This window comes from Rhagoletis zephyria, unplaced genomic scaffold, assembly GCF_001687245.7.
Source record: "Rhagoletis zephyria isolate East Lansing unplaced genomic scaffold, Rhagoletis_zephyria_1.1 Rzeph_scaffold_06427, whole genome shotgun sequence".
In the NCBI taxonomy this organism is placed as follows: Eukaryota; Metazoa; Arthropoda; class Insecta; order Diptera; family Tephritidae; genus Rhagoletis; species Rhagoletis zephyria.
The window spans coordinates 25,441-36,141 of record NW_016163510.1 but is presented as its reverse complement, the minus strand read 5'-3'; the positions used below and the strand labels follow the sequence as shown (position 1 = coordinate 36,141).

The following is a 10,701-nucleotide window of genomic DNA, read 5'->3' as shown; positions in this document are numbered from 1 at the left end:
CATTTTCAGACACTATTTGGAACGAACTGTGAACACCCCAACTGTATTTAAAATAGGAAGTTTAGTATTTATTGCGATTTCCAATCTTATAAAAAGGTATGGTGTATATTTGTTCGGCTTAAATATAAGACGATGACAAAATTGCTGCTTGCTTGCTTGTTGGCGTTTGTTGGTTCATTTGTGTGTGTTTCAAAATTGGTGTTCTTGTTCGAGCGTCTTCTTTGGCTTTTAGATTGGAAATGCGATGAGTATGAGAAATTGCGCGATATTTGAACGTATAAAGTGGAAAATGTACATAACGAGAATATGGTAAGAATACAAGAATACAAAGAAGTAAAAACATGATGACAGGGCTGCCGTAAACTTTGGTGACTATTAGGTTTTTTTTTTGTAGCTGTTTCGTGGTGAAAGTCCTTTATGGGGACCAAATTTCCTCAGAAGAAATTGAACGCATGGTTGCTTTTGCGTCCCAAAAGAATGAATATTAGAAAACATTAANGAAACATGATGACAGGGCTGCCGTAAACTTTGGTGACTATTAGGTTTTTTTTTGTAGCTGTTTCGTGGTGAAAGTCCTTTATGGGGACCAAATTTCCTCAGAAGAAATTGAACGCATGGTTGCTTTTGCGTCCCAAAAGAATGAATATTAGAAAACATTAAAAAAAGTCTAAGGTAATACAATTATATTCAACTAAAAATAGTCACAATAATTTGCACTTATGAGTTAATGTGATAATCATGTGTAAAAACTCTTTTCAACTATTATTTTTCACAAAATAATTTTGCGGAACAGATTGCTCGGAGGGCTTGTGTTGTTTACCAAGAAAATGCATCCCTGTTGGTTTTTATTTTTGCATCGCATCCCGGAGAGTTTCTATTTCTCGGTAATTCGGTTTGTGAAATGGTAAAAAAATTATTAAAATTTATTTATTTGATGTGTATACCATTTCATTAATGCAATTTTCTGTATTTTCAGACTATTAATTACAAGCACAGCATCATCAACGGTGATTGCAAGAACTACTGCAATTCCTGCGGTTTTTCCTCTTGGTAAATACGTTTTGGTCGTGAGCAAGGGTGGTCTCCCAAATCGGCTGGGAATAAGGTTAGTCATTTTAAATTTTATATCTTTGTTCGTCGAAATTATATGACAAGTCATCATTGCAGGCTATTGTTGCAGAACAAAACGCCGCAACCACTGCTGTGGTAAATATGTTCCAGCAGAACTGCCCACCGCCGTCAGTGTAATGATTTCGATAGCTGAACAAACGCCATCTCCTGGGCATTCCCACAGCTTGCCGACACTAGCTATTATATCACGTGTGAATGCAACTGCGGCTTAATTTGGTTATTAACAGTGCAATAGTACCATGTCATTGGCAAAAACACTAAGGGCTGCTGGCAAATATAGGTTGTAAAGTTTTTGGTATCGATGAACTTACTCGAATAAGACGATGGCCGAAAACATATGATGAAACATCTTCTGGCATGCCTTTGAGAATCGTTAAGTCAGACGGGGGCTTCACATACGATATTTCACACATGGCTGGAATTCGTTAGCGGGCATAGCACACATTTACAAAATATTTATCGTTCTGCAGAACGTGAATGCATATTCGATTCCGATTTTATGGGTTGATTACGGAGGACAACCGAACTTCAGTTGGTTGGCCAGTGGCTGAAATGGTATTACCGATGGCAACTAGCAACTGAAAGCTGGCAACTAAGTTGCTATATTGGCAAGTGCGTTTTTGTGGCTGCCGGGAATTTTTGATTGAGATACTTTATTTCTTTTTTCAACTTTTTTTTAAATTGTACCACCTTGAACTTTATGAAACTTAATTATTGCTATTCATAATAAAAAAAACATTTTCATTTCAGTGGCGCTGCCCATCGGCAACCAAACTGAGGTTCCGTTCCCATCCATAATCGATCCATAAGTCATAATCGTACGAAGGCTATCATAGAATCCATCGTAGTCCGATTTTTCGTGAAATCTACGAAAATGCTATTAAGTTCGAGTAGCTACGAACGCAGCGCTTGCTTTGAATACATACGTTCATAGCAGTTCAGATTCAGTGATCGCTCTTTCGAAGATTTTAAGAAAAATCGGACTACGATGGATTCCGCCACCAATATGTTTTCTCCTTTGACAAGATGTTGGAGAATCGCGGCAGCACAGCCGTATACCTACTCTATGCCCTTACGCGCATATGCTAAATTTCTCGCACCTAGCTAAAGTGCTTGACAAAGGCAGAAGCACTTCAACATTATAACTTAAAGTAAAAAAGTTTAAGGCATGCATTAAAGGAATACAACAGAACCAAAAAATGTTCTCAAAACTATTAAACATAAAAAATTGCACGAATAAAATTCATAATTTAAAATAAAATATCCCAATTGTTTTTTATATGTACATACATATTTACAAAATGAATCTTAATGCACTCACAGTAAGTCCTAAACATATAAATGACTAATTAGAAAAATAATAAATAACAGTAATATGAAAAAGTATGTCGATAAATCTCTAAATAATTTTAAGCAAAAATACAACCGACTTCAATGCGCATTTAGGTCGTTCTGGTTACGTAGATCCGACTGTCCTCCCTTTTTTTAAAATCGTTAAAAAAATGAATACGNATATCTCGACCAAGGTGTATTCATGATACAAAAATCTGAAGGTAAAACCGCTGAAAGGCAGCCTGAACATTTTTAAAGTTTGCTAACATTACAAAAATGTTCTCAAATTTCCAATCTCACAAATACATTCTCGTTTTCAGTCTCAAATAAATGAAAATTTCAATATTTTCATCTATTTGTTTTTTGTTTTACTATTATTTGGCATTTGAGTTGCTCTCAAAATTTCAATTTCATAAAATAGACAAACTTCAAAAAATATATGATGGCCGACGAATTGAGCAAGCGGTTTTACCTTTAAATATTTGTATCNCATTCTCGTTTTCAGTCTCAAATAAATGAAAATTTCAATATTTTCATCTATTTGTTTTTTGTTTTACTATTATTTGGCATTTGAGTTGCTCTCAAAATTTCAATTTCATAAAATAGACAAACTTCAAAAAATATATGATGGCCGACGAATTGAGCAAGCGGTTTTACCTTTAAATATTTGTATCATGGGTGTATTAAACAAGGGGCCGTATGCAAATGCTTTTTCTTAAAATTTCAGACCTTTCACTATTTTTTCAAATAAATTTATTTATTTATTATTTATTTATTTATTTTTTATTTAAGTGAAAGGTATGAAAATCTGAGAAGTAGTAATTGCTTGGTTTTTATGCATACGGCCCAAGGTGTTATTGACAACTCAGTGCGGCTCTCTTTTAAGATACTATTATGTAGAAAAATATAAACAAACGATTCAAAATTCATAAAAATTTTTTTTCAATTTGACTTTATAGGATGGTTCTTCTGAGAGCATGGTCAAATTCAATCACGCTTTGTTAAATACATTTTGATCTCTACCAAATAATATACTTCCTCTGTAAATATTTTATGAAGTGTTCCAAAATTCGCTCCGAGCGCGTTCACTGTTGATAATTTGATTTAAATAGTTTGTCATAAAATTAATACTATAGTTTGATCGGAGTTAATATATTCTTCAGTAATTAATTATATTATATTAAAACATAACGTCGTTTAAAGTAAAAAACCGCGTATCGTCATTCTGCAAAACCGCGTAACTAACATTGGTTGACAAAAATTGGATTTGCTGAAACAAGCTCTTGGCTCATTCCATATCCATTCGTCCTGAATTATACTAGCCAGAAATGAGATTGCTTTATAAAAAAGAGAACCATTTTCAAATATGAGTGCTTTTGCCCTCTAAAAAATAATTTTTACAACTTCACATACGCGGTTTTGCATTTTGCTGATACGCGGTTTTGTATTTTGTTGATACGCGGTTTTGCACTTTAAACGACGATAAGCTTATGAGAAATTATTTAGTCTTAACATGCATATTTTATATCGTGTTCCAAAATTCGCTCAGAGCGCGTTCACTATTGATCTTTTGATTCAAATATTGTTTGTCAAGCATTCAGTAGTGAAGTTTGATCGGAGTTTATATATTATTCAGTAATTAATCATATTAAATTGAAATATAAACGTATAATGTGGTAGAAAGTTAGAAATTATTTAGTGTTAATATGCAGAATTCGCTCCGTGTTCCAAAATTCGCTCCGAGTGCGTTCACTATTGATCATTTGATTTAAATAATTTTTTCTCAAGCATTCAGTACTATAGTTTGATCGGAAATTATATATTCTTAAGTAATTGATCACATTTTATTAAAATATAAACGTTTAATAGGGTAGAAATTGTGAAATTATTTAGCTTTAGCGTGTATAGTCGCCAGACACAATTGCAGAAAACTGCAACTACTCGTGAAATCTTACAATAAAAGCAATGTAGATGAAAGTAATAAATATTATTATTAAAATTAGATCCATATATAAACATTTTTCATGTATTTGAAGTAAATCGGAATACATTTTTACATATAAGATAGTTTCCATTTAACTCATAAAGTACATATTTCACTACAAATATTTTTAAGATCGTTTCGAATTGCAAAAATAGCGCTAATTAGTTGTATTGAAGTATAAAACATTTTATTACGTTCATGTTTACTTATAAAGCGCATAACAGTATTTCTCTCGCCATTTATCCGATGTTAAAATATTTCACCACATTATTTTGCTGCACAGCACCCTGAATACGGCAAAACAGTTGCTCGCAACCCCCAAGTCCTTTATGGGGACCAAATTAACAGCCACAACAACAAAAACCTTTCCTACTGGTATACTGTGAATAGAAAACACAAAAGAGAATGCGAAAAAAATTGCTTTCAAGACTTGACGTGTCTGAAAGAGGACTTAAAAAAATTCTGTGGAAGAATCTGGAAAAAAATGTGGTAGATTTCAAAAAAATGTAGATGTCAAGCTTTGGATCAAACTTTGTACAAAAATTTAAGAAATTCTGTAAGGTATCACCTAACAGCCCTATTCTGTTGCCCTCACAAAAATCACCACACTCATAGCCCGAACACAATGAAAACGACGAGCTACAAACCACAGCTGTCAAATTATTTTAACACGTACTCTTATGTAGATAATTATTTTGGCGACGACCGGGCTACGCGACGGCTGTGGTTGTGGCCAGATTAGATCTATTTCTATTTTTCTGGCGACAGATAAGGTTCTTCCTCTTCTTTTATGTCAAACTGATACAAATTCATGATGTCGCTGCCGCGTTCAAAGAAATCATGTCGCCATCGACAAAGCGTTTAGATAATGAAGATGACAAACTGGAAGCTGTGGTCCGTAGCTCGTCGTTTTCAATGTGTTCAGAACTTCACTATTGTGAGGTTGCTGACTATTGTGAGGTTATCCCTATGCTGGCGTAAATTCAAAAGCTCATACGCTCACAATTGTCAGGAAATTTATGATGTACGAATGATACCCTCACAAGAGAAAAACAGCCGATTTTTATTGAGCAATTGAATAATGTTTTGTTAATTTTCGTTCGCTATCAGTGTCTGTGTTAAGTTTTTTTTTTTAACTAAAAGTATATTCAGTAATGGCGGAGTTATTGCTTGTTTTTGCGGCAGTTTCGGAAGAGTTAGAGCAAGCACAGGATTTCATTTCCATACAAACTTTTGCTCCAAGTTGTGGATTGCCAACTGTGTGAAGTACTGGAGCTACTCCTGCTTTGTTATTTCTTTTTAAATTCGCCTAGAAAATAAATAAAATCCGTAATTATCAAAAAAATAAACAAATTGCAAAAATATTTACTTTTCCCGTTCTTCAGCAACCATCTTTTGTATTTATTTTATTTACGACACAGCTTAGAGCTGGAAAACTATCGATGGCACTATCGATAGTATCGATGGTTTTTGACTATCGAAAACATCGATGGTTTTGTAAGCACTATCGATAGTTTTCACTCGTACATACATTATTCAGTAACATACATATTTCAGAGCGCAGATGCTACTTGGAGCTAAAAATCGTTGATAAACTTTTGTTCCTTGAAAAAGAAAATATCGTCATATGTTAGCAATTCTGGGCTCGAATACTCGACACGTAAAAACGCCGTTTTCGGATTATGACATACGTGAGCGTACTCTTTANCCACGACCCACGATAGTTTTCCAGCTCTAAAACAGCTGTTAGACAGCAAAATGCTTTTGTTGTTGTTGTTGTAGCGGCACTACTAAGCCCCACCTTTTTCGGGTCTACGTTCAATCATTTTCGTCAAGCTCAACTAACGGGAGGCCCAGGAAACGAGCTGTTTCAATGGGTTCGGACCAGAGGGAGAGGGGTGTTAGCTGAGTCGGATTGAGCTGGCACGTGAAGAGGTGGTTGGTGTTGTGGGGGGATTCTCCACATGCCGGGCACTCATTGNAATTTTCAATAAAAGTTGTTGTGTTTAATTTTTGGACTGTTTTAATCAAAACTATCGATAGTACTATCGATAGTGTCGACATTTTCGATAGCATCGATACTATCGATGGTTGTGACTATCGACCATCGAAACTATCGATGGCCACGACCATCGATAGTTTTCCAGCTCTAAAACAGCTGTTAGACAGCAAAATGCTTTTGTTGTTGTTGTTGTAGCGGCACTACTAAGCCCCACCTTTTTCGGGTCTACGTTCAATCATTTTCGTCAAGCTCAACTAACGGGAGGCCCAGGAAACGAGCTGTTTCAATGGGTTCGGACCAGAGGGAGAGGGGTGTTAGCTGAGTCGGATTGAGCTGGCACGTGAAGAGGTGGTTGGTGTTGTGGGGGGATTCTCCACATGCCGGGCACTCATTGGGGATATTGGGGTCGAGTCTGGACAGGTAGCTGTTGAGGCGGCTACAGTATCCAGACCGTAATTGAGCCACGTGTGACGTGACGTGTATGCCTAACTCTAGCCTGACCTCCTTCGTCCAGGTGGTGAAGAGGGTCGCCGTTGATTTCGTTGGGGAGAGTGTTAGGCTCCTTGCAATGAAGAAGCGAGAGAGGCTGGAGAGATAGTCGTTCACTTTTGAGCAGAGGTCATCAATTCCATTCCCAGACGCCAAAATCGAGCAATCGTCAGCGTATGAGATCAGGGAAACTCCCTCAGGTGGTTGAGGAAGCTTCGAGATGTAGAAGTTAAATAGTAAGGGGGAGAGAACACCACCTTGTGGAACCCCTTGTTTAATCCTTCTTGGTTTCGAGGTTTGATCTCGGAAGATTACTGACGACTGTCGACCACTCATATAATTCGCCGACCATCGCTTCAGTCCCTGTGGGAGTGAGGAGGCCTCGATGTCTTCTAGTAGCGTGGAATGGCAGACGGTGTCAAACGCCTTTGACAAGTCCAGCGCTACTAGGACCGTTCTCTCACAGGGGCGGTTTCGATTTAGGCCACGAGTTATTTGGGTGTTTATGGCGTTAAGTGCTGTTGTTGTGCTGTGCACTTTACGGAATCCGTGCTGGTGCTTAGCTGGGGTCAGGTGGCAAGTGAAGTATGGGAGTAGTAGGGCCTCAAGCGTCTTCGCGACCGGGGAAAGGAGCGTTATCGGGCGATAAGAGTCTCCTTTGTTGGCGGGCTTCCCCGGTTTCAGCAGTGGGACCACTCTCCCTGATTTCCACACATCAGGAATGATGAGAGTGGCCATGGACAGGTTGAGGACCTCCGTTAGGTAAGCTACTCCCTTAGGCCCTAAATGTTTTAGCATCAGCATACAGATTCCGTCGGGTCCAATGGCTTTGGAGGCTTTCGCCTTCCCGATGGCCCCCTTCACTTCACAGCTGGTGAAAACAAGTGGTGCACTGTTTTTTGGCAGCTTGTGCAGCCTCCTGGTCACTCGACGTTTGGCCTTGTCTACCGAAGGGTGCAGTGTGAATTGCCTACTAAAGTAGGCTGCGCATTTCTTCGGGTCCGACGAAGCGCGACCTTCGAAAGAGATTTCCACTCTGTCATCACGCTTCGTTGGGTTGGACAGGGACCTCACGGTTGACCAGAGCTTACTCACACCAGATGTGAAGTTACAGGCCTTCAAGTGCTCCTCCCACTTTTTCCGCTTATGCTGATTTACCAGTTGCCGAATCTCCAAATTAAGGTCCCTCAGACGAGGGTCCCCGGGGTCGACCTGGCGTAGGTGGTCACGCTCGTTTGCTAGTACAGCTGCTTCGGCCGGGAAATTTGGGCGGACTTCCGCGATGCGTCCGGACGGGATGAAGCGAGCCGCTGCGGCAGTGACTACCCTGCGGAACTGGCGTTCGCCAGTGTGTATGTTTGTGGGTGTGGGAAGGGCGGCGAAGCTGCTCTCGGTGACTTCCGCGAAGCCGTCCCAATCAGCTTTGTTGAAGTTGGTATAGGTTCGGTGGTCCGCGGGAGCAAAGTCGGTGGGCTTATTGATCGAGATGACTATGGGTAGATGGTCTGATGCTAGTGTTAGCATAGGTCGCCATGAGATGCTATTGATCAAACCAGCGCTAGCAATTGTTAGGTCTGGCGAGCTGCTGCAGCTACCCATAATCCTGGTGGGGGCGTCGTCGTTCATGGTGCAGAATGTCGAATCGTCTATCTGCTCAGCCAAAAGGTTTCCCCTACGATCATTGGCCAGGCTTGAGTGCCATAGATCGTGGTGCGCGTTGAAGTCACCTACTACCATTCGGTTTTCACCTCTGAGTAGCGCACCTATGTCAGGGTAATATCCTGCCGGGCAGCAGGTGACAGGGGGTATATAAACGTTGAATATTTCGAGCTCGACATCGCCTGACCGGACAGCTATGCCCTGACATTCTAGGGTGGTGTCCCTCGGGTCGATGTCTTCTTCGATAAGCCGATACTGCACTGTGTGGTGTAAGATGAACGCTAGTCCGCCACCATTATCTCGCTCGCGATCTTTACGTAGCACATTGTAGGCGGCGCAACCCAATAGAGTTGAGTTGCTGTGCAACTTCGTTTCTTGGACCGCAGCTATCAATATGCCATGCCGACCCATAAAGACTACTTGCTCCTCAATCTTACTCTGGAGTCCGTTGCAGTTGAGTTGTAGGAGTTTCGTATGCCTTGGGAGGCTAGTCGCGATACGGTGGGTGAGGGAGGAGTGAGGTCTACCTTGGGGCTGTTGCATCTGACGCGCTTGCTGTTGCTGCCTGTTGGTAGGTGGCTGCAATGAGGGTGCTGTTGTCTGTGTCAGTGGTGCTCTACAGCATGGGGCGCTGTAGTTCGCAGTCCATTCGCGCGTGGTGAGTAGACCGGTTTGCTGTTGCCCAGAGGAGCTTCTCGGAGCCGTGCGGGCTCTTCGGGTGTTGGGTGCGTTGCGCGAGCGGGTAGCCGTGGAGGCTGATTGGGCCGTTTGGCTTGAGCAGCAGGGAGCCACATAGCTTGTGGTCCACTCCTGATGAGACCTAAGACCAGAGCAGGTTCTTAGGTGACTCCATCCGTTGCATGAATTGCACCTAACCGAAGTGGAGTTTGGATGGCGTCGATTCTGGCAAACACAGCAGAAATACGTTTCTGGTCCGGGGTTGGGCTCTACGCCTGCCCGGAGAAGAAGGATGCGGAGCAATCCGGCTGCAAGGAGTTGCTCCATGGACGAACAATGATTGAGGGGTATCGCCGATCTAAGCGGGGTTAGGTCGCCGAAACAACAGCCCTTGGTCGGGTAAAACCCGAGTCATTCCGGTACGTAGAACCGGCTGTCTTGGGAATGGCAAATGTGTTGCAAAATGCTTTTCACCTCGTGTGGTGATTTTGTTGAGCTTTTTTCTTGTGAGGTGTGGGCTAGAATAACCTCACAAAATAGACCTCACAAGAAATCTCACAAAGTTTTGCTCACAACTCAGTTGTGAGGTTTTATTAGAATAGGGCTGTAAATTGGAAACTTTTTAATTAGACTCTAAAAAAAATTAATTTTAGTATAACAAAGTGCAAGATTGAAGTTGCTAAAAATTGCGTTGAGTTTTGGCAATTTTTTTCCTGGACGGTGTAAAGCGGTTCCTTCCATATCAAGATATTTTTCGAACATAAATTTTTTTGCAACCTTGCGGAGTGCTGCCAGCTTTTCTTTTTATCACATCACGATGTAGCGAACAAATGTGGCACGCTACTTGGGGTTTGCCGATTTTGACAATTCTCAAGTAAATGTAAACAACGCCTCAGAAACTTTAGATGCACTGAAATTTACTAATACTTTCACAAAAATCGCCGGTTTTTTTACTTTTCGCTATTCTTTTTATAAATCAAATATTTTAAAATTTAACATAATGAAACCACGTTTCCTGTCGAAAAATTTATTATTGAGAAAATTTACTATTTTACAGGTTATTTCATCGTTGGCGGGAATGCGGAATCTTGTATTATATCATTCTTGTTACCATATAGTGGTTAGTGTTGGACAATTTTTGCTCTTAAAATTAAGAAAATTATGTCGAGCAAAAATAAAACTAGGTACTCAAAAACGCCAATATGTGGTAGATTTCAGACCTTGTGTGGTAGATGCTCAAAAAAGTGGCAGATCTACCACAATGTGGTAGAAGTCCGATCACTGCCCACAAGGTCAGATGTGACCGACTGAACTATCATAAGGACTTTTCACGCGAAAAATGCATAACAATAGCAAGAATGAGAGTAGGCGTAACCAAATTCACATCTGAGCATTACTACAGTCGCGTAGCTCAACGGCAATCAAA

General features: G+C 40.3%; 1 long non-coding RNA gene across 1 annotated transcript; it reads right to left on the bottom strand.

The window, feature by feature from the left end:
• Nucleotides 1-5,452: 5,452 nt before the first annotated feature.
• On the bottom strand, nt 5,453-5,858 carry LOC108373156 (uncharacterized). The gene is made up of 2 exons (XR_001848935.1): nt 5,817-5,858; nt 5,453-5,756 (listed from the first exon to the last, which is right to left on the bottom strand). It is a non-coding gene; the product is annotated as an uncharacterized LOC108373156 (long non-coding RNA).
• Between the last annotated feature and the right edge of the window lie 4,843 nt (nt 5,859-10,701).